The sequence below is a fragment of the Dermacentor andersoni genome, unplaced genomic scaffold (assembly GCF_023375885.2).
Source record: "Dermacentor andersoni unplaced genomic scaffold, qqDerAnde1_hic_scaffold ctg00000039.1, whole genome shotgun sequence".
In the NCBI taxonomy this organism is placed as follows: Eukaryota; Metazoa; Arthropoda; class Arachnida; order Ixodida; family Ixodidae; genus Dermacentor; species Dermacentor andersoni.
Window position 1 is genome coordinate 3,511,634 of NW_027314752.1, and position 27,107 is coordinate 3,538,740.

General features: G+C 46.6%; 1 pseudogene; it reads right to left on the minus strand.

The window, feature by feature from the left end:
* The window catches only part of LOC126528238 (intraflagellar transport protein 56-like), an 89,871-nt pseudogene that overhangs the window by 45,242 nt on the left and 17,522 nt on the right, over nucleotides 1-27,107 (minus strand).

Below are 27,107 nucleotides of genomic sequence, written 5' to 3' on the forward strand. Positions count from 1 at the left end.
TTCTTTTAAACATTGACTTTTCCGATGAACGTTTGCTGTTTTTCCCCTTTTTGGTAACACCTCGGATGCCTTATCTCCACGTAACGGGTCATTTTAGACAGTGAAAATGTGTTGATTTTCTACTTGAACTTATCATCTTGCTGAGGTAGTGCCGTCAAGACACATGTTTGACAATGATATGCATCGGCAACGCTAGGCACCAGATTCGCAAAAATCTTACGAAAAGAGATTTCGCGAACAATGAGCAGTTTATTTGCGCTGACCATGCTCAACTACCAAAGTATGTGTATCCTTATTGCACAATGTACATGTTCTATAACTAGCGCTTAGCACGTATCACCGAAACAAACATCTATTATTCCCCTTTCCCCGCGTAGGGTAGCGAACCAGACGCGCGTCTTCTCGATCTCCGTACCTTTCCTTCCTTTTTTTCCTCCTGCTCGTCAACAGCAGCAAGTTTTGCCTCATCGCCAGCAATATTTTAATTCGCTTCTGCCCGCATTATTTCTTCTATTACATTATTCCTAATTCTTCACTTTGTCAGTGCACAAATTGTTGCGGCAGAACAAAGCGGAAATAATTTCTTGTATGTAGCGAGCCTAATTCAATCATGAAACCTCGGAAAACAGTTCATACTATCAACTCAGAAATTATCCCCACGGTATAATCTTGAGTGGTGCTACAAGCACGCTATGCTTGTGTATAAACAGAATGTCTACAAAGAATTGTGATTTATTAAACAGATGAAGGCGTTGACGTTTATACGTGCGTTGATGTCTGCGTTGATGCCTGATGGCGCTAGTCCAGTCTCTTCTTCCACCGCGGGCCTCTATGAGTACTGTCCACTACATGCCACCCCCCCCCCCCCTCCCCCAGAGATGAAGGCACTGCCGTTGAGCACTCTCAGTTGCGGAAATGGCACTGCCAGAGTCTCGATGAGTTGACTTCAAGAGGTCGATGGAACTTGTCTCTTCCCGTCCGTTGACAAGAAGTTTGAAAAACTTGGAGTCACGCTTTTGGACTTTGAAGGGACCGTCGCAATGAGCTTGTAAAGGAGGGTGAGTAGCGTCGCGACGGATAAATACTTGACTGCTATGAAGTAAAGATGGGCTCATGTAAACATTCATGCGGTCGGTACGAAGCGATGGTTGTATAACAGTGGCCATTGTAATGCGAAGGTGGTCGGCGTAGGATTCTAGGTCAGCAGATGACGGTTCCGAGGCGAAGAACTCACCGGGTACGCGAAGTGTCGTGCAGAAAACGAGTACTGCTGACGAACACTGTGCCTTTGCTTTCAGAGCTGTGCGAAGACCTAGTAGAACCAAAAGCAGGCGTTCTGCCAACGGAATCATGGAGTAATGGGCAGGCAGTGCTGCTTTTAGTTGACGATGGAAACGTTATTTTCGACCATGAAATTGGAACTTTGGTGATAAGCTGCCGTTCGTATGTGCGTTACACCCAGAAGAAGGGAGAAAGCTTGAAAGCGGGACGAGTCAAATTGCTTCCTCTGTCTGTCGTTATGGTGTGTGTTATGCCGCAAAGAGAAATTCAGGCATTTAGGGTGGCCTGGGCTACGGAATCTGCAGTAATGTGAGAGAGTGGCATTGCTTCAGGCCAGCATGTGAAGCGCTCCATACAAACAAATGTGTATCATGGTTCGAGGACGGTGATAGCGAACTAACGATATCGATGTGAACGTGGCCGAAACGAACGTCTGGTGGTGGAGAATGACCAGGCGCACTCATAGTGCGTCGACTGACCTTGACACGCTGGCACTGTATGCATTCCCGAGCACAGCAACGGATGTCAGCGTTCACACGCGGCCACAGATAAGCGGGAAGTGACCAGACGTTGTGTGGCAATAAGGAGTGTAGTGCGTCAAAACCTTTTTGCCGAAATTGTTGTGGAACGTAAGGTCGAGGATGACCCATACACCAGTAGTATATAACTGTGACGTCGCAGCCAGGCACTAAGATATCTTCGAACTGCAGAGAATCTTTGACAGTCCGGAGTGTTTGAAGTTCACAGTCTGTTCGTTGAGCTGTAGCGAGGCGGACGAAGCCAAGGCCCGAACGGTTTACTTGGCTCGCACTTATATGAACACGTCGGAGAGCGTCATCGACGGGATCATCGGCACCGCTGATGTTCCGATTTTCAGTAGTGAATTCGGAGATACATTTAGGCTGGCGAATTTCGCGGGGAGCGTGCGAGGAGCTGTTGGAGGTAATAGCATAAATGAGCGGTTTGGTGTCGGTGAGAATAAAGAACTGACGCCCTTCGAGATTGTGACGGAAGTGGCGGCTGCGAGGTAGAGTCCTAGCAATTCGCGACCGAAAGTGCTGTAGCGCGTTTCTTGCGGTGTCAACTTCCTTCAAAAGAAAGGTATAGGCTGTCATGTCTTGCCAATCAGTTGCTGAAACACGGCGCCAGCCGCTTTGTCAGAAACCTCTAAAATAACGGACATTGGAACATCTGGTTGCGGGCGTGCCAGTAGAGTAGTGGTAGCAAGGGCGTTCTTGGCAGATATAACAGCAGATTCAGCAGCATTAGTCCGCGATATAGGCGTGCTAGCTCGTGGTGTGCCAGAACGTAGAATGTGCAGAGGCTGCAAAGTTGATGCACAACGAGGATAGACACGGCGATAGTAATGAATGAGGCCTAGTAATGCCCGTAATTGCTTGGCGGAAGGCGGACGTGGAAAATCTTTAATGGCTTGGACACGGGATGGGACAGGTTGGATGCCAGGCTCGTCTACTCGATGGCCCAGGAAATCGAGAGAAGCAATGCCAAACTCACTCTTCAAGATGTTTACAACTAGGCCATACTGACGGAGGCGTTCAAACGCCTTACGCAGGTCACATTCATGTTCCGCAGCCGAGCGACTGAATACAAGAATGTCGTCTAAATAGACAAAGCAACAAGTCAAGCCACGGAGTTGATCGACGAACCCCTGGAATGCTTGAGTGTAGTTACGGAGGCCGAATGGCATGCGCACGTATTCAAACATGCCAAAATCGACAATGATTTCGGTTTCAGGAACGTTGGAAGGCTCGACAGGAATCTGATGGTAGGCTTTTACTAGACACACCTTGCTAAATATGCAGCACCCATAAAGCGATGCGGTGAAATCGTATATGTGAGGTATAGGGTACCTATCGGGAATCGTCACTTCGTTTAAGGCGCGCTAATCACCACACGGTCACCAAACACCCGTCTTCTTGGGCACCGTGTGTAAAGCAGATGATCAAGGGCTAGCGGAAGGACGAACGATGCCCAACTCTAGCGTGTGTTCGAATTATTGCTTTGCAATTTTCATAGGGTCTGGTGCTAAGCGGCGAGGTCGGGCGTATACTAGTGTTCCTTTAGTCACAATGTGGTGCATGACGTTGTGCACTATTAGACGACCTGGCGAGGGTGGTTCGAAAAGCTCTGGAAATTCCAGCAGGATGGTGGACCATGGTTTCGGTAGCTGGGTGTGTGCTTGTACGAGACGCAAAGCTTGTGCAGACGTGGTGATACCTTGTACTGACCGGTTTGTTAAGGAGTCAAGAAGGCGGCAGTTGCGAAGGTCGACCAGAAGGTTAAACTTCCACAGAAAATCAACGCCGATGATCGGCTCGCAGACGTCAGCGACGGCAAATAGCCATTGGAAAGGGCGTCGCAGACTTAGGTCAAGAATTACAGATTTCTGGCCGTACGTTTTAATGTTGGAACCGTTGACGGTAGTGAGGAAAGAACTGTCATGGCGATGTCTTCTGCCGTTTTGAAAAGTAGGGGGAATTACACAAATTTCCGCACCAGTATCTACAACATAGCGAACTTTTGTGACATGGTCGGTGAGGTAGAACATACGGCTTGATGTAGAACCAGCAGCACTAGCCGTCATCAGTGACTGGCCCGACCATTTCCCGGAAACTTACGTTTCGCATACGTACAGGTGTTGTGCATGGGCTACGAAAGTATTGCGTGCAAAAATATGTTCCACGTTCTTTCTGTGGGTTATCACATAAATAAAGTCAGCTCTGCATACAAAAACAATTAACGAACGTATTACGCACGGATTCTGTTCCTCTAATTCCATTCATTAGTTAACCGTCTCGCCGAATGAATGGTAGCTGTAAGCATGGCAGCGCCGCGTCTTCAAAGCCAGTGAAGAAGTGCAAAAGAAGTAGGAAGCAAGAATAGTCCTCGCTTAGGACACTGACAAATCGCCAGAGTTTCCATATAAAAAGTCTATACAAATAAACAAACTAACTGCTCGTGGCAGCTGGACGTTGTTATCCGTATCTCGCGGTGTACATAAAATGGCATATGCGCAATAACACGAAATAGAGGGCAACGGAGAATAAACATGGTTAAATGCATCTGCGGCACTTGTCTATTTGAATTTGAGGACACTTTATGTGGCATGACTTACCATTCGTAATATGTAATTGTAGCAAGTACAGTGACAACGCGACAACCAAAGGTGATAAAGTGCTAACGCAAAAATCAAATATAGCACTATTCTGATGGTATCGAGGCAGAAATTTAGGTACTTCTCGTGGTGACCCACTAGAGTAGAAAAGTATATATTAATAAATCCATCATTTCGAATTTTTTTACCCAACCGTAAGTCTCAAGCCTAACGAGAGGGGGAGACGCTCAGATCAACAAAATAACTGACGCACTCAAAAATATCCGTTAGTGGTCCAATCCCGCTGATTGCGCAGGCAAGCGAGCGAGTAAATCGATCTATTCGGCGAATTACATAGCAGTACAGTCGGGCAGTTTGTTTCCGAGCAAATTTATCAGCGTTTAATTGACATTAAGTAAAGTTCGATACCTCCGTTCTTGAACCGGGCAGTTTAAAGTGGACCTTGAAGTCTGACTTCTTTGTGCGAAATAAATAGTCATCTGGCGGTGAAACAGTGAACAACTTCTATATTGTTGTTAAACTTGTGAACAAAAACGACGCGGTAATTCTCTCCTTTAGCTAATAATTTTCCTGCATTTAACATCAACTCACTCTTTTTAGCAATAAGTCGAATGATGTTACATACTTGCTCACCCCACCGTCTTCCTCTTTCCGTCTCTAATTGTGGAATTATTAATGATTTATCCGTTACCAGCTCGCAGCTTCTGAGAGTGGTGGTTTCTATCTACGCCATTTGTGCGGACGCGCTGGTGTATTAATCAAGTACTCGCACACAAACTAGACCAGCGCGCGCGCACGAGACAAAGAGAAAGGGAGAGGGGGGGAGAAGGGCGTCGTTCTGCGACTGACCGATCCCTGCGCCTGTCCGATGGCTGCGTTGACGACCCCCTTGAGGATGTACTCGTGCGGCACCGTGGGTTCCAGGTCCTTGATCAGGTTGTGCGCCTCCTGGATGCTGTCTGAAGGGGGCAGAGATAGATGCATGACTTATCTCGCCTGCGTGGGGCATTTCTAGTGAAAATACGTCCTAATTCGTTAAGTGTCACTACACCTGTCGAAACGTTGGCCTGAGGCGTCCCTTGTTCGATTGCAGTTGATTTTGTGCAGTAGTTCAACGTTAATGCCGATCCTGTATTAAAGTCCACTTACAGGATTTTATTTTTGATGCAACATGAGCTTAGAATGCGCTACCTAGCGGCAGAACTTTTGTGATGTAAACATCAGAAAGCGGAGAAAGACTGAACTGTGGGAAAGAAGTGGTCTATTCTCTCAGCCTGCTGGAATAAAGTACCAGAGATAGCTGTCTCCTCTACTTCAGTAGAATACTTTGTTATTAATCTTGCGAACTTCAACTTCGGTATGTAACATGTTCGATTTGCAACGCTGCCCGACTCAGGATTCTTATTTACGTTTTGTTTTTTGTGACATGGTACTTTTTATACGCTTAACATGCCGTTAATGTATTACGTCTTCTCTTGTTTTCCACTCATACTTTGGCCCTACTGCGGCCTGCAATATGTATAAATAAAAAAAGACATTCAAAGTCGGCTACTCAATTCTTAAAAAGGACTACTTTTTGGGCAAGATGGTGCTTAGATTTCGTAGGTATACTTTGTGGCCCAAAATCGATTTCTTGAAAAGGAACAGAAGAAAGGAAGACACTGAAGCGCCAATAGTGAAGCACCAATTGGCGCTTCACTGTCTTTTTTTCTTCTGTCCCTTTCCAAGAAATGTATTTTGCGCTACAAAGTATACCTAGGAAATATTCAATGCTTGCGGTGCTTTGCCCGCATGATGCAAATGCAATGCTAATTTATTAAAATATGTCTTTAATGTGGCTACAGCTGTGTCGCAGGTCACCAAACGAAGCTGCGATGGATTACTGTACATATAGGTATAGTAGGAAACACGGGAGCCAACAAAACGCCACCAGAAGCACATGATTCCGCTCCTGTCAAACCAACTCAATTCGAGAGAGCTCATGCTTACAATAGAACACATAAAATATGTAAATCTATGGCACAAGTTTACTAATTTGACGTTAATTTTATCAAAATAATTGTGTAGAGAATTGGTTTCCATGTACAGTTTTAGATCGCTGCAGGTGCTGGCCATGGCATTGCCTCTCTGATTGGTCGTGTCAGGTTAGAAGACGCGCATAGAGGCAGCTTTTTGCGTTGTATACGTCGTTCAGCTATGCTTTGTTTCATGTGCAGTCATTCATGGAAGGACGTAGAAGCCTGTCCATTAAGCGCTCCTAAATTGCAACAGCAAAGATGTGCTTTGAAGGTTTGGAAAGATGTACCTTGATAAAAGTTCACTTCGGCATAGAAAAATTGCTTCGGCCATGGGATTACGCACCATTACAACTATTTGCTCAGAAAGCCGAACCTTATTTAGAGGAAATTAGACTTTATCTGTGCATTAACACTTTCTATATATTTATGTGTTATACTTATGTAGTGGCATTCTATGTGGCTTATAGACTGATTTGTAGGCTGTTTTTCTTTTGTATATTGGCGCTTGTTATTTAAGCATGTTTCCGAAATGTGCTTTGCTGTCTGACCGTTTGTTTGTTTATTTTTTATATCACCTCGCGTCACCATCCTTCGCTCACTTAACAGTATTCTTGGGGAAGAAGCCGGCGACGAAGCAGTGCGCAACATTTCTGACGTGATCAGAATAAATCATTCGCAAGGGTATAAGCCCACCTGCGCCAGTGTAGTTAGTTAATCCATCTTCTTCGCCATCCCGTTTTTGTGCTGCTTCGGCTACGTCAAGATACTAACTACCCTGGCTCAATTTCGTTTTGCTGTTCGAATGGAGCATGGGCGTCTCCCTCACCCTGCTTGAGGTAGTAGATGACGAGGTTGAGACGTGCCTCGGGAATGGCCCCCACCAGACCGGGCAGCACCTGAAGCGCGCCCTCGCCGCCTCGGAAAACAACCTGCGAGGCACAACACGTTTCTTTCTTTCGGCATTCAGAAGGAAAGAAAAAGAGCACTGTTGCCGGAACGGGCACCGCGTTGACCAAACTTACGAACGTTTCACCGCAAGCCTCCGAAACATTCAAACGTTTATCCACATTTAATAACGTTAAACAAAATTCATCCGACGCTCTACCCGGATGCTCGTCCGTGGTCTGACGATAGATCGACATTATATCACATCTCCTGGGAGGGGACTAAAGAACCGGAAAACCTAGCGTACTTCCTAGGGAATAAGATAAATTCTAACACGGAGCAGCGGAAGGCACAACGACAGCTCGGACACAGAGGTGCAGCTAGCACTTCTGGATCAATTTCGGCGGGCGGCTAAAGCTAGGCGAAAGCCACCCAGAATGATCCACGCCCCGTTTCCCTCCCCTCCCCTTCTTTATTAAAGTGCTTGTTTCTCTTTTTATTTATTTGTTTAACCGTTGTCTGGTGTTCAAGCACCCACCGTTAAGTGTGCATTAAAAAACACTCAATTAGTTTATAATGGTAAAATATTATTAAAGAACTCTAGTTTTGTTCACTTTGCGGTAATAGTTAGGCGAGAAAATAACGTCAAAGTTTCACTTTGGAATTTTGTGCCGAAACATGAGGGCCGGTACGTCAGTGCATTTCGGCTGCTTAGGTTCAGTAATCATCCTTGCAACTTCGTAAGTTCAGTCATGAGCTCTTTTAAAATAAAATGTATTTCACTTTTTTAACGCAAGAATTTGACTAGGTGCTGAAATACGGCGTCAAAATCCATGATGTCAAGGATACCTGGTGCTGAAATTACAAGGCGGCTTCGCAACGCGTCTTTCGTTATTGTGTGTTTGCTGGCTTAGCACGCGTCTTCTCGCAGGAACAATGCCAAAAACAGTGACTGTTTTTGGCATTGCGAAGGGGAACCTATTTAGACAAGTCAAAGCATCTTTCTTTTTTATTGCCCCTTCAACAACAGCTATCGGCATGACAATTATGTTATCAGCGCGCCAAGTGCAGACAGTACTTGCGTAACAAAGTTTTCGTGAATACGAACTATAGCTGCTGTTCCGCATTAACTGCAACTGCCTGCGCAGTCATTGTAAAGGCTGTCTCGCCGTCGGGGCCGAAAATAACGAATAATATTTCAAGTCACAAGCTCGCCCGCTTCACATTGAGAATGCCAACATTGGCTGCCGATGGTCCGGCGTGTGCATAAAGGATATCGAAAAGAAGCAAGTTTAACAAGACTCAAATTTGCTGGGCGGAACCGAACCCACGTCCCAAGGACTCCTCGAGGGCAGCAAGCAGCGTGACGTTTTAGCAGGCTGTGCCACCGATGAACTGGATATGCGCCGCAGTCCCTCAACAAACCTCTCGCCAACCTACCTCACCGAGTATGAGCAACTGGCTGTGCGGCAAGCAAGGAAAAAATCATCAGCGTTCTTAGGCACCGGTGCAGCGTGCTTCTGGTCTCGGAGGCCGCGCGGGGAGTTCTCGTCAGCGCCACTCGATGGCGGAGCGTCCGGAAAGAAGCGCGAGAGAGGAGCCCGGTTGCCGCGTGACACGTTTCGCAGCGTGCGCACGAACCAGCGCGCCATGAATTTTGGAGGCTTTGCGGCGGCGCTGCTTGATGGCACCGAGTGATCTCGGGGAAGCTCGAAAGAGGCGTCCCGCTGCAGTACATGCCTCATACATAGTTTGTTTCGACGGTGGTAGTACGTTGTGTCGATATATATTGATTGAATACTAGACGCATTAACGTTGACAGTCATATAAATTGCAGAGTTATCTCCATCTTTCTAATGACAATGACTCCGCGGACTACCCAATGATCCAAGTTGGCGGGAAAGCAATCACAAGCATTGAAAGGTAGGCAGACAGACATAGGAAAGTGCACTAAGTATTCTAGGGAATGCCAATCGCATTAAAAATTCAGGCAGAAGCCATCTTACTATGGATGTCGACGATAATGCGATGAGCATTGAAACCTCGTTGTGACTCAACGTTTCATCACCGCTGAAAACCGTCATGTATGAGGCTCGTATGCAGCCTGTCTGCTCTCTCTTGCCTCTACTCTGAAGACGCTCTGCCATCTGGCGGCTCCGCCACAGGGTCTGAGTGTGGGGCGTATGTGAGTATACAGGGCTATTATTTTTAAGTTTTATGGAGCATTTAAAGATAGTCTGCTACAGATACTATAATTCCGGTCCTTGAGCTGGATTATTCAGAGCGGCGGACATTACTTGCATGAAAAATCAAAACGCACATTCAATTAATTAACGAAATTGCACTAATTGTATTTTGAATTAATTCTTCTACGGCAGATATTGCAATTTACGCATTAGATCCGCTCAGTTTGCAAGGTGTATGCACTCGGAAGGAATCTTCAGAATGACGCCAGCTTGGAGACATGCGCCATCAAACTTGCCGCAAAAATGGGCTGTTGCTCCTTGCACTAACTTTTGAAAAAAACGCGCTTTTATAGATTGAATCACTAAAGTAACTGGCTAAACATCCATGTATTTCGTTCCACACTCTGGGAAATATCTCCAAACTGGTGTCTGCCTGGAAATTCACTTCAAGTGGATAAGTCTTGCAAGCTATCCGGTTGCAATTCTTAAATTGCACTATGTGCCCTAAAGTAATAATTCAGAAGTTAATTTGTGGATCTTTTAAAAATTCGTTGAACATGTGTTTCGATTTGTCGCACTAGTATTGTCCGCCTCTTCCAATAATGTCCGGCCCATGTGATGTTTAAAAATTCCACAAAACTTGAAACTGATCACCCTGCATGATCAAAGAAACCGCCTAAATACATGTGGCGCGGATTCAGTTCCACCGCACATCGGAGAAATTATGAACGTTTTTTTTTTGGTCGTCATTGAAAAACGGCACATACGCAGCGGCACGTGCCCAGTTACTCAATTTGGCGTTACCGAAGTTCATTGAAAAGCGGTAATTACCCAAGGGCCCACACTCAGCGACCCAGTTGACGTCGAATATGTGCATCGAAGAACATATACAGAGTACCCACGTAACTTCTGCCAGACTATAAAAATATGCAAATACCACCTAAGTGGACAGAACCAAAGCAATGTAGTTTGCCGTCGCTCGGCCTCGAGCATCCATGGCAAACATCACTTTGGTTCTGTCGCGCGCCAATATTGAGTGCATTTGTGGGCTTCTATCATGCTCGAAAAAGCACTTTTTTGTTGCAAGCATTCGGCAACAGAAAGCTCTATCGGAGTTTCTCATGTTCTTCTTCAATTATCTCATTGACACCTTTAATCTGATTATAATATTTGAGAAAGTTAATAAATATTTAGGACTAATTATATAATTAGGCAGACTTTGAAAATTATCTGAGTCCTCCAAGCGACGGCAGACAACATTACCTTTGCTCGTCCACCTATGCTGCATTTGCATATATCTTAATGTTTGGCTTAAGTTACGTGGAACACCATGTATAAACAGTAGCCCATAACCAGAGAACTATGTTGATGCCAAAGAAGTTCATTTGGGTTGGGCACGTAACCAGTTGCACATTGCTGCCAGTTGCCAAGTCGTCATCAATGATGTTCACTGAACAGCGGCAGATACCGAGTGCCACATACACAGGATTAGCGCCACATACAGGATTCGAAACCAACCGTAAGAACAAACCAAGTTGTTCCGACGGTTGGTTCCAATCCTGTTTCCTCAACAGTGCGGCCCGATGCGCTTCCCATTGTTCCACGGACAAAGCTACGGACTACCCAGTGACTCAAGTTGGTGGGAAAACTGTTAGAGGCTTAGGACAGTTTTAGTTTCACGTACGCAGAAACGGCGCGTACGTGAAGATCTTGCAGAATCGAAATGCACTTGCGCCGAACGTCGGGAACACCGTCGCGTCTCACGTACGCACGCGAAGTCTGCTCTCTTGCGTTTCGCGCCTCACGTTCTTGAGGGGCTCTGCGAGTTGCCAGGCAGAGAACGCAACCCAAGCTAACACGGGTGACGTGCCGGAATCATGCATTGGCTCCGATTCCTGCCCGAAATTGACTGTAGTAGAGTTCATGTCTGCCCGCACAGGTCCCGCCGTGGTTGCTTAGTGGCTATGGTGTTGGGCGGCTAAGCACGAGGTCGCGGGATCAAACCTCGGCCACGACGGTCGCATTTCGATGGGGGTGAAATGCGAAACACCCGTGTACTTAGATTTAGGTGCACGTTAAAGAACCCTAGGTGGTCCAAATTTCCAGAGTCCCCCACTACAGTGTGCCTCATAATCAGATCGTGCTTTTGGCACGTAAAACCCCGCAATTATTTTTTTTTTTTGCTGAAAGAGGGTAGCAGTAGACATGCGAAAGCAACGATCTATACGTTTGCGAGCCTTCCACCAACAGACTGTTGCTTACGCTATACTATAGGCGCCCCGCGGATGCGGAGTGTAGCGCACGTACAACTCTCAGGTTTGCGGGCGGAAAGCTTCTGCGTAAGTGAAACAAGCTGTTTACTGACAGGGAGAGAGACAGAATCGGACTACGGAAAATGCATGAAGTACTTTAAGAATGCTAATGGCATTAATAAAGGTGTCATTAGGACCACTGGGGATGCCCCGCAGGGTATGTGCCCCTGGGGTTTCTGGGCATGTTCCACTGAGTGCGTGCAACTGGGGTCACTAGGTATGTGATCAGTATGATAATGATGATAGTGATACCGATAATAGTGATGATTACGATAATAATGAACGGAACAGTGTTGACGATGAATATGATTGTGATGATTATTACTGATAACAAAAACTAGGAAGGCGATTCAACTCAAATTTGACGTCGATCAAGCGTTGCCGCTCCAGCACGGCTCTCACAATAGATCATGCGTTTCATACACCTCATCATCAGCTCCAGCTCACCCAGGAAGATGGACGACGAGCAGCAGAACGCTACCGAATCGGCGTCCTAGCCGGCACTCAACCACTTAGGGCCAGACAATGAAATCTTCCTTACCTCAGTAACGAAGCCTTCATTGCAGTGAGGCTACCTTATGTCACTCTGAAAGCTTCCTTACTGAGGCGCCCTCGGTGAAGGCTTCCTTGGTACTTCCTCAGCATAAGGAGCCAAACAATGAAATCTTCCTTACCTCACTAAGGAAGCCTTCATTGCGGTGAGGCTACCTTATGTCACTCTGAAAGCTTCCTTACTGAGGGGCCCTCGGTGAAGGCTTCCTTGGTGCTTCCTCAACATAAGGTAGCTCCAAAGCTACCTTCATGCGTCCTTACGCCGCTCCTGGCCCTGAACGAGCGCTTCACCTCACTGCTTGACCACGTGGCATTCGCTTGCGCATGCGCACTGTCGCCCACCTGCGGAGAAGCGCGAGCACGGTACGACTTGCCAGGCATGTTCGTTTCAGTCACGCGTGCGGCATGAAAGCATTGCTAGGCGTTGCTAGGCGTTGCAAGACGCCGGCGTGCCAGCATTGCTGGAGCACATCAAGTTTTGCACTGTAATGCGCAACTTTTTTTTAACTTTAGTAAACAAAACTAGAAGAAAGCGTCCACGCTTCTCTATATTAGCTATTCAATTTAAAGATTGTGCAACGATACAACATTTTTAATAGGATAATGGTGTTCGCGGAAAGATTTGAAGAGATATTCTCGAACCCAGGCACGCGGCAACCGCTCCTTTGGTGAGGACGGGGGAAGGGAGTTTTCAGAGTACGCTTGCTTCCTCCGTCGGTCCTTCGCTGTAAGGAGGCCTCACGTAAGGTTAGGAAGCGCTGGAAGGAAAGGAACGCTTTATTGTTTGAGCCAAGCTACCTTCATGCGTCCTTACGCCGCTCCTGGCCCTGAACGAGCGCTTCGCCTCACTGCTTAACCACGTGACGTTTGCTTGCGCATACGCGCTGTCGCCCACCTTCGGAGAAGCGCGAGCACGGTACGTTTTGCCAGGCACGTTCGTTTCAGTCGCGCGTGCGGCATGGAAGCGTTGCTGCGCGTTGCTAGGCGTTGCACGACGCCGGCGTGCCAGCGTTGCTGGAGCACATCAAGTTTCGCACTGTAATGCGCTACTTCTTTAGGTTTAGTAAACAAAACTAGAAAAAAGCGTCCACGCTTCTCTATATTAGCTCATCAACTTAAAGATTGTGCGACGATACAACCTTTTTTATTGAATTGTGGTGTTCTGATGTTCGCCTAAAGCTTTTAAGAGATAATCTCGAACCCAGGCATGGCGGCAACCGCTCCTTACGTGAGGACGGGTGAAGGGAGCTTTCAGACTATGCTTGCTTCCTCCATCGGCCCTTCGCTGTAAGGAGGCCTCACGTGAGGTTAGGAAGCGCTCGAAGGAAAGGAGCGTTTTATTGTTTGGGCCTTAATGGCAGAGTGCTCCCGAGCTTAAACATTCGTAACGGGGGATGCACATCGTTGATGTGAATGGAAGCAGGCTGAGCGAAAGAACGGAAAAAATAATCGGGTGGGCTGTACTGGGGTCGCAGCCACAGTGTGGCACGTGAAATCTCTTGTACGTGCTGCAGAGGATGTACGGGCACTAGGGTACACAAATGGCGCTACCAAATGACTATTATTCATGTATTACAGAGCCTGCAAGTTTATAATATTATACATCTAGTTGGGGTATTATGGTCTCATCTCGCAATCACGATCGCTGCCTATACGTACTGAGCCCGCCCGGAGGTTCTATAGCGGACCAAACCGTCGAATTTCTCCAACAAATTGCACACTTGTAAGCCCTGTAACTCCCGACTCGCACATGTTTCAATTTGATGGATTATACCTACTAAGACGTCGGGAGATCTCTCAAACGCCACCGCTCCCGCTTGGATCGACAAACGTACTGCCGAGCTACGCCCCTGTGAACGCCGAGCGAGATGTTAAATTTATTTCCGATTGCGTCACACGTGACGCAACAGCACTGGCATCTGTGCACGTGACCTACGCAAGATCGAGCAATGGATTCTTTCTTCTACACAACGACACCAAAGTAAGGTAGGACGGCTGCAGAGATATCAGGGATAACGGTATTACATGGTTTGGTTAGATGTGGTTTTAACAAGCGACCACCTATGCTGGCCGGACTGAAATACCTTTCACGTTGAAAGGAAGGCTTTTGCATACGTCCAATTAACCACGACGCCTTCTAACGCCTTTGCATAGTCTACTTCTACATCAAGCGAGGGGATACATCGAGGACGTACTATTTGGAGCTCAGGGTTAGCTGGGATTTTTTCTTACAAACAAGTCTAGCGTAAAAGCTTTCATGAATACGAACCATATGCTTCGACAACAGGAAAGCTATTACGTCGGCGAATACATTTAGTGCCAAGACTGGACAGAGAAAGTATAGAAGCAACGTGGCCGAATGGTGAGTTTTTATGCGAAGCATATTACGAGAGCTCAACCCAGTTCCTCCGGCGCGGCGGTGTCGCCTTCAATGACCTTTGACCCCATGCCATACCACGTGACACCGTGACGTCAAGACAGAGGAGAAACGGGGCTCCAACTCGCGCCGTCGCTCGCGGCGTCGCGGCGGTATATAAGCAGCTGCGCTTGTTTCTAGGTGGCTTTGGCTCAACTCTTGCAAGATGGGCTGGGTGGGAATCGAACCAGGGTCTCCGGAGTGTGAGACGGAGACGCTACCACTGAGCCACGAGTACGATGCTTCAAAGCGGTACAAAAGCGCCTCTAGTGAATGCGGTGTTGCCTTAGAAACGAGCTGTTTCTAAGGCTCAGGCGTCCGTCGCTTGCTCAGGTGCACATTTCGTTGCCGCGTCGAACGCTGCGTTGCTCGACGCTCACCGCGTCCAATGCGGGGCGCGTAGTCGCTGCGCCGTAGCCCATTGTCTTCCACCCCTTGGCGGGTCGACGGGAACGCTGTCGCGTTCCACTCTTGAAGGCGAAGCAGAGTAACGCATGAGTTGTTTCTTCGTCTAGCCGAACCAAATATAGCCAAGCAACAGCAGTTCACCAGGCTAAACAGTGGTTCAACAACTAAAATAAAGGCTAGTATGCTTCGCATCCTGGGCTTAACCTTAGCTAAGCCACAGCCATTTTTTTACCGTGCGCTTCAAGTGGCATGCGCAAACGAAGTATACGCACTTCCGACTCCTTCTTTCGGCATCGTTTCTCCAGCGGCGATAGGAGTCAATAAATCTTTGGCAGGTTCGCCCGCAAGTACGAAGGTATAGGGTTGCACTTAAAACTCTCGTACGCTGTTCTAATAATACGCGGCTACCACACGTTGTCCCTAGACAGCGTGCAAGGCAACTCTTTCTGCGCAGGTGGGACGGCAGCCTAGTAGCGACCAGGCGCCTCACAATACTCGCGTAATGAGGAGCGCCAACATGAGGAGCGTTGCTGCTGTCGCACATCGATGCTGCGCGGGATGCTACCGACGGGAGATTGCCGGCGTTACTCAGCGTCTGCATACACACAGCGGTTCAGCAGGAACGCCAGCGTGCTTATGGTGTGCGTGCGCACAACGTCCCCGCCAGCAGCGGAAAGCAGGCTGACTGCTGCGTCACCGAGGCGATTGAGGCTTTGACGATCCGTACACTTCGCTTCGCCGTTTATTTTTCAGTCAAACGCGTTCGCGCATCTCTGGAGACTCTCCAATCCACCGCGCGCGAAGGGCGCATAGAGGGACGGTACGATGACTGCGTGAACGCACCTCGAATGCGCGTGTAATTGCTATCTCAGTGAAATGCGCTATCACCACTGCCTAACCCATAAGCTAATATTTAATGAGTGAGTTGAACTTAATTCCTTTAGGATATAAGTTGTAATTGTGGTATTGAAGCTGCTGGTAATGAAGATGTGCGCATTAAATCAGATTCTTCAGTGCCACAGGCTGAATTCACAACACCTTTCCTTGAAGTTGGCCTGCCGCTTTCTCTGATATTATGCCGAGCACCATCAATGGCTTGCACTTGCATTTACGAATGGTACTATAGCGTAAATACAACATTGAGAATACGCTTGTGGTATTCTTTCACTTTTGCCTTGTTCATAGTTATGTGCTTTTTTACGCCTATTTTCTCTTTATAGTTCTACCTTCAAGATGGTAGAACGTACAATCGCGTCTTGAGTGAGTCCCTTACTTTTTTTTACCACCTTGAGCTCTGCCAGAAAAACTATGCTCAGTTAAAGTTGGAGTGAAAATATGTTTAAAAACACAAAGTATCATAAGGGACAGAAATTATAAGGAAAAGGTAGGGAGGTCAACCAGGCTCAGTTCGGTACGCTACCCTGCAGTGGGGAAAGGGGGGAAGGCGATTGAAAGAGGTGAGAAGAAAGAAGTTCACACTTTGCACGGCACAAAAAGTATAATAAAAAATGTGTTTCAACATAATTTAGAAGTTTTCTGAGTATACTATTTATAAACGATGCCGACTAAGGATGAATTGCCACTTTCCTCTCGATCGTACGATTGTGTCCTTTGACGGCATGAAGCCCTGTATGTCTAACCTCCGAGTCGGCATTATGTCCACTAAATGTTCACACTCTTTAAATGTAAAGTTCGATTTTTCACATGCTACGCAAAGTCAACTCGTCTCACCAGGTTGTGCTTGATGAGGTCTTGGGCGTACGTGAAGATCGGCGACGCACGTTCTCGCAAGCTCTTCAGCTCCGCCTGCAGGATGGCACACCGGTGGCGAGGCTTAGTTCATCAGCATTAACCAATCGGGTCTTAAAACCTCCTTTTTAATTTTTTTAAAACGTCCTTAGCACTAACCCACCGCTGTAGCTCAATCGCCACGGCGTTGTGCTATTCAGCTGAAGGTCGCGAGTTCAATACGGACTGCGGAAGGGGCGATATGCGATATTTCGATGGGAGCGATATGCGAAAACGCACGTGTACTTAAATTTAGGCTCCGGTTAAACAGCCCTTAGTTGTCAAAAGTAATATAGAGTTCCCCACTGTGGCGTGGGGATGGTGGTTTCAGCACGTGAGGCCTCAGAATTTAATTAGGTCGGTGACTATGGCAACACTTGAAGATTTGAACAACCTTCTTGAGTCGTCAAAAACATTTATTTCACTTGACTAACTGTTCATCTCGTAAACGACTCATTCTAATGACGCCCGAAAAGAAAAAGTAACGTGACAAGTTGCTTCACACTTATTCGTAGTTCAATCAGTCCCTGATTGCGAGAGCTTGCTAAAGATCGCGCACATTTTTGTTCTCCGCCTTTCTTTGTGGTTTCTAAATCGCCAAGGAATAAAACGATGTAGCCTTCACTCGTCTACAGGCAGCGCGTAATATTTTCTAATTAAAGCGCTTATAATGGGATCCAGCATCACTTGAAAAATCTGTTACTGGAATGCTTCTTTTTCGACTTTTGTTTTACTTTTGCCTCACAATAAGCATTTGCTGTCTCACTTATCACTTTCCGTTTCAACTCTTTGAAAATACAATTTAAAGGCAAAATTTTCATGGATCAGCAAGCAGAAATTTTCCTTGAACAGTGAACGAATTCTTATCACGCTCTCACCTCAGCCGCCTTTTCGTTGTAAAGGCGAAAATGGTTGCATGCCTTCAGATTGATCGCGGTTGCACTGTCCGGGAAGTTCTGCAGGTACACCGCCAGAACCTCCTGCAGGACACACACCGACACACTATCAAGTTTATACGTTAAAGACGGGCGCCAGCTGGTCGCAACCCCTTCTTTAGAACCAAAAGTCTTACACGATTTGACGATGATGCCATCTCTATAGATAGCTTGCAGTTGACATCCCGGACGCAGCTCCTTATCATGGGGGTCATCCAGCATGGCTGTTTGGATGGCGCCAATATATCATATTCACTGACACAGAAAAACCTGCTTGAATTTCATGCAGACGTGGTCAGAACTCTGCTAGCATCATTGTTAGAACGACGGCAGAGCCGGCCGATCCACCGCGCGAAGTGCCAACGGACGCCTCTTTTCGCCATGCTGGTCCTCCAACATGGCAGCTAGGATGACGTCAGTGCAAGCCATATATAGGAGGGCCTCGTGTCCCACTGGAAATCGTTCTTTTGTAAAAAGGATGACCATGCTTTGTGTCGCCCGGGTACCCAATTGAAATGTGTGAAGACTCGGCCTTCTTCGAGTGGTCGCAGCGGTGGCGTAGTCGTAGAGCCTCCGCCTCATATGCGAAAGGTACTGGATCCGAGTGCCGCTGTTGCCGAAAAACCGCCAGCTTTTCTAATAGGCATAGAGCTGTCATCGGACTGCTGTTCGGCTACACACGGGAGTTGGCATCTCTAAAGGGTGCCGTATGGAAATTTCTAGGCTTGTCCTCTGGGCGCCCCTTGACCAACCACAGACCGTACTCTCGGCTGAGGGAGACAAAATAGAGCTGACGCGAAGTGACTAGCGCTAGCGCTAAAATAGGTACGAGTGCCCGCTTCCGCCTCGATGCTCGGCAACTACTGGACCTCAACGCTTTCAAATGTCTGTATTCCCCCAACCCGAGATTGTCGAGAACACGTAATATATGCTTTTGGATGCCACATGAGAAATTGACGCCCTGTAGGCGGCTCAGACCCCCTGCGTTTGTGTTTGCAAAGTCCAATTCTTCACCAAGATCCCCAAGAAGTCGAGGGACATCAGGCGTGCAGTGCTTCCGTTGTCGATAGGGGATTCAGCTGTTCGACAAAACCAAAACGATGACAGTGAAGCTGCTGGCTATTGGACAAACCAGCGTCCAACAAAGTAAATACCAAGAATGCAAAATACATTTTGCATTCTTGTATTTTTGTACAAATACAAAAATACATTCTTGTATTTTTGTACAAATACAAAAAGATGTAAGGTTTCTTTCAGTTGAATAGTTGAAATATTAATATCTGTTCCACCGAGTGCCATTTTTAAAATACGGAAATTTCCATATTGAATGCTGGAACATTTTTTTTTGTTGTTGTTCACCGAACCGAGGGGCGTGTTGGGAGTGTTACGGTTGGCATCTGGCACCACGTGCAGAAAGGAATTTCACCCAACCTTCTCTCGCCTTGCCTCGTCGAAATGAGGCGTGACTGCTCCTGCTGTGGTTGGCGTCCCGCACCAAGTGCAGAAAAGGATTTCTCTCACTTGACTTTCACACACTTCGCCTCGCCGAAATGAGGCGTGACTTCCTAATTCGCCATGACCATTTCTAGTGTCTGCCGGACTGGCGGACGCCCCGCAGTATTTTGTCTTTGTGTTTCTTTTGTGGGTGGTGTGTGTGTGATGGCGACTTTAGAGGGACCCTTTCCTCGAACGGCTCAAGTCTACAAGAGAACTTCCACGAACCAGCAACGCGCAAAAGAGATGGACAAGCGTCTTCAATTTCAGGAGGCGGGACAGCCTCCTCTTTGCAGCAGGCTCGGTATAACCAGAGGAGGAGGGCTGGGCCCTCTTTCTGTGCCGGTCACGTGACGTCGACGGAACTTCCGATCTCTTCATTCTCTTCTCTTCAATTTTCACCAACCTTTGAATAAACCGTGCAAGTTTCGCACTACAAATCGTCTCGCCGCCATGGTCTACCGGATGCCTGCAGCCCGCCGACAACGCCACGCTACCCAATAAGTAACGTTGGTCGAGCTTCGTTAGGCAGGCGCCGCTACAACTCGGCAGCAGTACGATACGCTACCCTGGAGTACGCAACAGGAGGCGGCCCTGCTCAGCCACGACCTCGCTGATCAACTGTGGGCCGTCCGGTACTCTGAGGAAGCCGCCTGTGTCCAAGGACTCGAGGCCGTCACCTAGGCTGGGGTGCTTATGGCCCCACCCCACCCGAATGACCGGAAATTTAGAATAAAATTTTCGCTCACTCACTCCCCCCATGAGGTTTCAGTGAGGAAGGTTTTGCTGACATGTCGACCATTGTCGTTTTTACGATATTCACTGAACACGCATATTACTAAACAAGGTCACGAAACCGCTAAGCTATCTGAGGCAGAGCAAACAACACAAGGACCATGTTACCCCGTTTCACTGCGAAAAGAGGCGTCTTACGCCTAGTTTTAACGCTTCTGCTCTCATATATTCTTTTGCATCCTATGAGATTTCTTGCACTCGCACGAGAAGCAAATTTTGGGACAGACAGACAGACAGACAGACAGACAGACAGACAGACAGACAGACAGACAGACAGACAGACAGACAGACAGACAGACAGACAGACAGACAGACAGACAGACAGACAGATAGACAGATAGATAGATAGATAGATAGATAGATAGATAGATAGATAGATAGATAGATAGATAGATAGATAGATAGATAGATAGATAGATAGATAGATAGATAGATAGATAGATAGATACTTTACTAGTGGCTGCCAGCAGCGACATCACACTATATGCATCAAGCGATTGTGGACAATCACACACACAAAAAAAGTGCCGACAATCACAATACCACAAACAAACAAGTCAATCGAAAATCACCTCAAGCTCCGTGGAGAGCCCGAGAAGGCTGCTTGGTATTGTTCGAACACTCAATTTTAAATGACCAAAAACAAAGCCGTTGTTGCACATACCGTTATTACACATACATACGTTGTTATTGCTCTACATATAGAATTTGCTAATGTATTAGTTTTCCATGCTGTGTGCGTACTCCTTTCATTATGCTGATGTTTATTTTTTTCCCGATTCCATATTAATATGTTACCCTATTTCCCCCTTACACTATGCCTTCTCGAAAACATGTAAGGTACATGTAAATAAATAAATTCATGAATGCTTAACGATCCCCACCTGCGATACATCGTAGTAGTCGAGCTTGTAGTAGCACAGGGCCACGTACACGTTCAACGCCAGGAAGTCCCTGCGGAAAGGCGGCGAGGGGCGCAGTTAGCCCGAACGCTGAATTTCACTGCAATCCTCCTGCGCTACCTGGGGGTTAACGTCGACAGCGTGGTTAGCAACTGTAAAACCTGAGAAATCACAGCGTGCCCTCCACCAGGCCGAACTCTCGTCTGTCTAGTGTGCACCCAAAATAAGAGTATCAGTGCACTTCGCACGTTCCTGTACTGCTGCAGGAAATCATCTGGTCACAGCATTTCCCATAAAACTGACAGCTGTCAGGAATAAGACTTCGAGTTTCTTTGCGATCCGCCAGGCATATTGAACGTGCTAAACGGGCGTTTTGTTGCGTTAACAACTACACGGGCGGCTCAAACATGGCGAATCGAGCAAGTTGGAATTTATCTGTCATATCAGCTAACGAGTGTATCTTTAACAGTCGGGACGTTGTGCAAAGTTCGTCTAAGTGAACATGAAAACATTTTGAAAGCTGCACCGACCTCTGGTTTGCCCAGTCATTTTCGTGGCTATGGGTGCACACAAAAGTTCTGCACTACCACCATAATCGGAAGACACAATGATCAACGCACGCAGGAAACTGCTTAAGCACTTTGGATTTTCAAGAACGCAAAGTATATGCAATAGCCACACTTCTATAGCGCTTAAAAATAAAGAGATAGCTTTGCTTGACTGCTCATAACTTGTTTGTGTAATCTTTTCTATAACATTAGGCTGCCCTTGGCAGGAAGGAGTTTCAATTGAGGTTTCTACGGACAGCCTTGGACTTGGACCTTGAAATATAGGCTCGACGCAAGGTCAGGTGTACCGAGGTTCCCAGAAAAATTATCTTTAGGTCCAAATTATGTAGTAGATATTGCGAAAGTGAACGTGTCTTGTGATCTTTGTCGTACTGCATGGTCAAGGAGGTCAAGCAGCATTTTCATTGAAGTTACACTCGCCGTACAGTAGTGATCACAAAGGATGGAATGCGTTGCGCAGATTTGGATGGCTTCTTGTAATGAAATTACAAAGGCATAGCGAGGATCCGAAATACATGCAGCATATTAGAGGTTTCATCTGAGGAGCGTTTTGCGCGGCAGCAGCTTTACGGAAACTGGTGCTAGCGAAAACTTACGACGAATTAAACTTAACATGCGATTCGAATTGTTAACCAGGAAGTCAATTTGAGTTTTCCATGAAAGATTGTTAGTAATGTGGATGCAGAGGTGTCTTTACTAATTAACAGATTCAATAAAAGCATTGTTACGTACTAAGTGCAGTACCAGCATTGTTAAGTGTTAAGTGCAATAACACCATTGGTAGCAATTGACATTGCTATAAAGGTCAGTGCTTCGCGACTCCAACAATATGCTCGCCCCTAGCGGCGGTGCCGAGAACCCGCTAATCTCGTTCAGTGGCAGGTTGACACATTACAGCGTTTCCCTTGCCTCGTAATTATAAAACTGTCGTGATGCTGCCGCGCCCAAGCCCCAAGAAGAAACAAAAACGCATGTCGAAAGAAATTTGCTTCATGCCATCATGGCGTGTCATCGCAGCAGAGACAGCAATTCATCATTTCATCTTTTACCGAAGGTAGCAGACGACGCGCAACGGAGAGCGACATGGATAAGAAACTTGCGCATTGGGAAGCAGGTGACTGACACTATGCTGGTTCGTTCAAAACACTTCACTCGGGACGACCTCATTATTCCCGGCCAACGGAACATTGCTTTATTTTATGTATTTTATGAGTTTCGAATTACGGAGTGTACTTTCTTAGGCAGGTGCTTTAACAAATTAGTGAAGTACGCGTAAGCTTCCTCTGGTTTGGTTAGTTTATTTGCCCGTGCACATATCAAACATAAATGCACAATATACGCATTCGCCTTCTGAAGCCATGACAGACGTTACTGCCTATATATTGTCGGATGCTATGCGAAGAAATGCGACGTGAGTCACAGCGTGGACTTGCTTCCGAAGGTCTAAAACAGTCAAGTATCGTGCCTGTAGCGGTGGAGCAACGCCGCGAACAAGCGCTTGCACCTTTCGGAGGCTCGCTACGAACAAACACCTCCCTTTTCAAAGGATCTTTCTCTTTTAAAAAACTGATGGGGCTCACAGGTCGGACGCTAACGCGCATGGCGCAACAGTTTCGGCGGTTTCGTTTCTGAAATCCTTGAGACCGATCAAAAGTTAATCGGCAGCAATGGCTCTTTCGGCTTCGACGAACCACCTCGAATCTACGCCAGATACAAGAAACGCGAGCACAGCACCAAGCGAGAGAGTCACCGTGAATGTTTGTGCATTTTTTTTATTTGTACAGTGTTGCCAGCGCAAGTAACGAATGCAGGATTTGCCGAATGCTATTTTTTTTCTGTAAAGAATGCGTCTCAGCGAATACTTCGGCATTTTTCACGTCCACCGACGAGCTGTTAAAAAGACAGAGAAAAAAACAAGCGCTAACATCGCATGCTGTTTGTAACGCTTGGCGTAGACCTTGTCGCTGCAGTAATATGCGAACTAACCTGTTTTCGAGGAGAATGCGCTTGTAGATGTCTATGGCCTCCTGGTAGTGCGCTCTGTAAAGAGAAGACAAATTAATAAAAGTGAAATCAAATCGTGAAATCGACCTCTACAACACAATTCTTTACAAAATGGTATGCAGTGCCACTGAAAGACTCATGGCTTCGCATTGACATCAGCTCCTTCACTGCTACAGGAGTGTTTGCAGAAACGCAATAAAAAAAGCGACAGTTTACCAAAGTGTTCAAATCGGGGATCAGAATTCATATGCGCCGCTTACAGTAATCATGTGTTACTTTTTTGGAAGAAAACGTCACTGTACCAGGCCCATATGCACAAAAATCTGGCAGAACCTATGTCGCGATGAATGTCCACGTTAATGCAATTAGCAATGAAGCAAATGCAGCGACACACCATGGTGGACCGCCAAAAACACGACATGCATGAACCTGCTGGGCTTCTCTCGCGTTCTCACGATGAACTCGCGTGGGACGTGCGCAAATATATGTTCAAAGTAAAATGTCTCAATATATATGCATGACGCGGGTTCGATTCCACCCAACGCCGAATAACATGTTTTTTTGCTTGCAACTCTTGAGTAAGCACAATGGCCCACCTCCAGCATTATATTCGCATGAACTAAAAGAAAGCCACGGTGCACCCTAAAGATTTACCGCCACGTACTGCGACGTACTGCTAACGACCACTGGCCGCTTAGTCATCCCAGGCGACTTCAACGCGCATCACCATCTATGGGGAAGCACCAAGATTAGCTTCCGACAGCAGAATGACGGCAGCCCAATGTATTGACAGGGCACTTGCTTGAACTTTGGTTTGAAGACACTTTGCTGCTCGAAATAAATTGCACAATAGTCTCCTTGTGCAATCTATTTTGTTCCCCAGAGGATGAGAAGGAATGGGTGCCGGCTCCGCTCATTGTAAGCACGGCTCAGACTTATACATTAGACTAATATATTGTGAACTTGCGCGATCGCTTACCCTGATTTCTTTCTTGTTATATTTCCTTTCGGAGTAGCAGATGAGGAGGCAGGGAGTGGGGGAGTTGTGAGGGACGGGGGGTTGCTTGCGTTGTAGCTATATTAACAGAGAAAACGGTAATCTTATGCATACTCTGTCGTTGACCTCTGCTTTGGCGTGGCCAGATTTTCGGTCTTATTGGATTGGAGCATGCGAATCAATATAGAAAACTCGCGTCGACAGCTAAAAGAAGAAAGCGACAGTCATTGCCATCATTGAGTCACGCAAGCTAGCGTTCCATGCCTAGTAGAATGCATCCTTTTTTCTCCGCGATTATTAATGTTTTCATTTCTACTCTATCTATCTAGAAAAACATAATGCATAATGTGTGCCTTTAACAGAACCGGATACATGTTTAAATCGGTTCTTTGAGAGCAAGAGTGAATGAGAACTTTATTTTGCTGGGGCATGGAGAGAGGTAGACCCCCGTCCGCAAGCACTAACTACAAAATACACCAGCTCTACCGCCTTTTGCGCACACCTCTCGCCAGAGCTGAAGCCACAGCCTGGAGGCAACTCCAGTCCAACACCTACCCTCACCTCACGCTCCTCAATGCGATATACTCCACCCCGTATCAATTTATTTGTCCTTTCTGTACAGAGCGAGCTACCTTATACCACACCATATGGGCCATAAAAAAAACACAAAGAAAACATCATAACTCCCCCAACCGAAACGCCACGCACGAGCAGTGGGAGATGCTGCTGACCAGCTCGGCATTTGGAAGATCCGCAAAAGCTAATTTTGCCAGAGCCGTAAGTGCTGCCACCGCCACTGGGGCCTTGGACTTAAGGCTCCACTCATAACGTTTCTTAGAAATAAACATTGGGCTTCATTTTACTGTTTTCGGACAAGCCGTGCATGCTGCTTATTTGGGCTTGCTATAAAAGGGTTATTGTTAATTCACCTGCTCAGCTCAATTAAGTTACTCAGTGCGCTTTTTAGGTAAATTACGGAACATTATATATATTGGAAGAATTATCGTTTTTACGCTACCAAAAATGTTCTCCAAGGAAACGGTAGGCATACTTAAGAATAGCGCTACAAGCGAACTTCAGCGAGTTGGTGGTACTTCATGTTTGGAAAAGTAACGCCAGTGTCGTGTTCTTCTTTGCCTGTGTCCTTGTCTTAAGGATTGAGGAAACTTAAGGATTGGCTTGAAAAGTAGATTTAATACATGATATATCGTCAGCCATGCCACGTCACTCACTTTTTCTCGCAAGGGAGCATTTTCACGATATGAAGCACTAGGTCAACGTCACATTTTGCTTGTTTGAGTCATAGCTTTTGCGCCCCACCTCATTCTCTATGAGAAAGGTTTGCTTACCAAACGCTCGTACGGCCGAAGCAGGCGTACGCCTGCGCGATTTGGAACCTTGACCAGAGTAACTTTCAAAGATGTTCAAATGAATAGAAAATCGCGCTACCATGTTCATTTGTTCCAACCACACTTATCTAACAAGTGTCACAGCAATAAAAGAACCGACCAACCTCCTCAGCCTTCAATGCCTCGGCAAAATTTCGAGACTTTTCGTTTTTAACAAATTTTATCACGCGTCACTTAACCACCCCGTCATCACCTCCGCTCACCGATTGTCGCTTATTGTATAAGTCACCACAAAAGCCGTTCATTTTCACATGCCCATATTTCTGTATAATTGGTATTTTTCGTCCAGATGGCAAATGACTGGAACAACTTACCAGCCATTGCTGCGAACACCACAACCGCTGTAAAATTTAAAGCGGTCCTAGCGGATATTATGCAATAACGCTACCTCACTCGTTCTTTCCTGGTTGTGATGATTCCCTTTTATATCTTTATATCTCTGCACCAAATTATCCTGCTTCTTTTAGTATTTACTAGGGCATGTACTTGTATGTTATTGCCTATAGCGCCCATTTGATGTCTCGAATATGTACTTTCTTCGCCTTTGGTACTTACTATTATTCCTATCGGGGTAATTCATATTTCATGTTCATGTTTACCTGCCGCTAAAGCTGCTAAAGCTGCTAAAGCCGAGAGCGCGGGATCGAATCCAGGCCGCGGTGGCCACACGTGTAAGGGGGCGAAATCCGAAACATCCCGTGTACCATGCATTGGGTGCACGTTAAAGAACCTCCTCTGGGCGAAATTAATTACGAGTCTCCCACTACGGCGTGCAGCACAATCATATCGTGGTTTTGGCACGTAAAACCCCATAATTGAATATGCCCATGTTTATACTTATTTATTATTTGTATCTGCTCCTTGCTTACTCGTGTTGTTATTCATGCTTACTGCATTTTTTTTGTAATTGCCGTTTCTTTCTTGTTGTTGACTCATTTTATGTACGCTTGACCACTCTTGGTGTAAAACTGCAAAGGAAGAGCAATGGCCTCTCCGCTCACGGAACATCTGGTGCGCTAG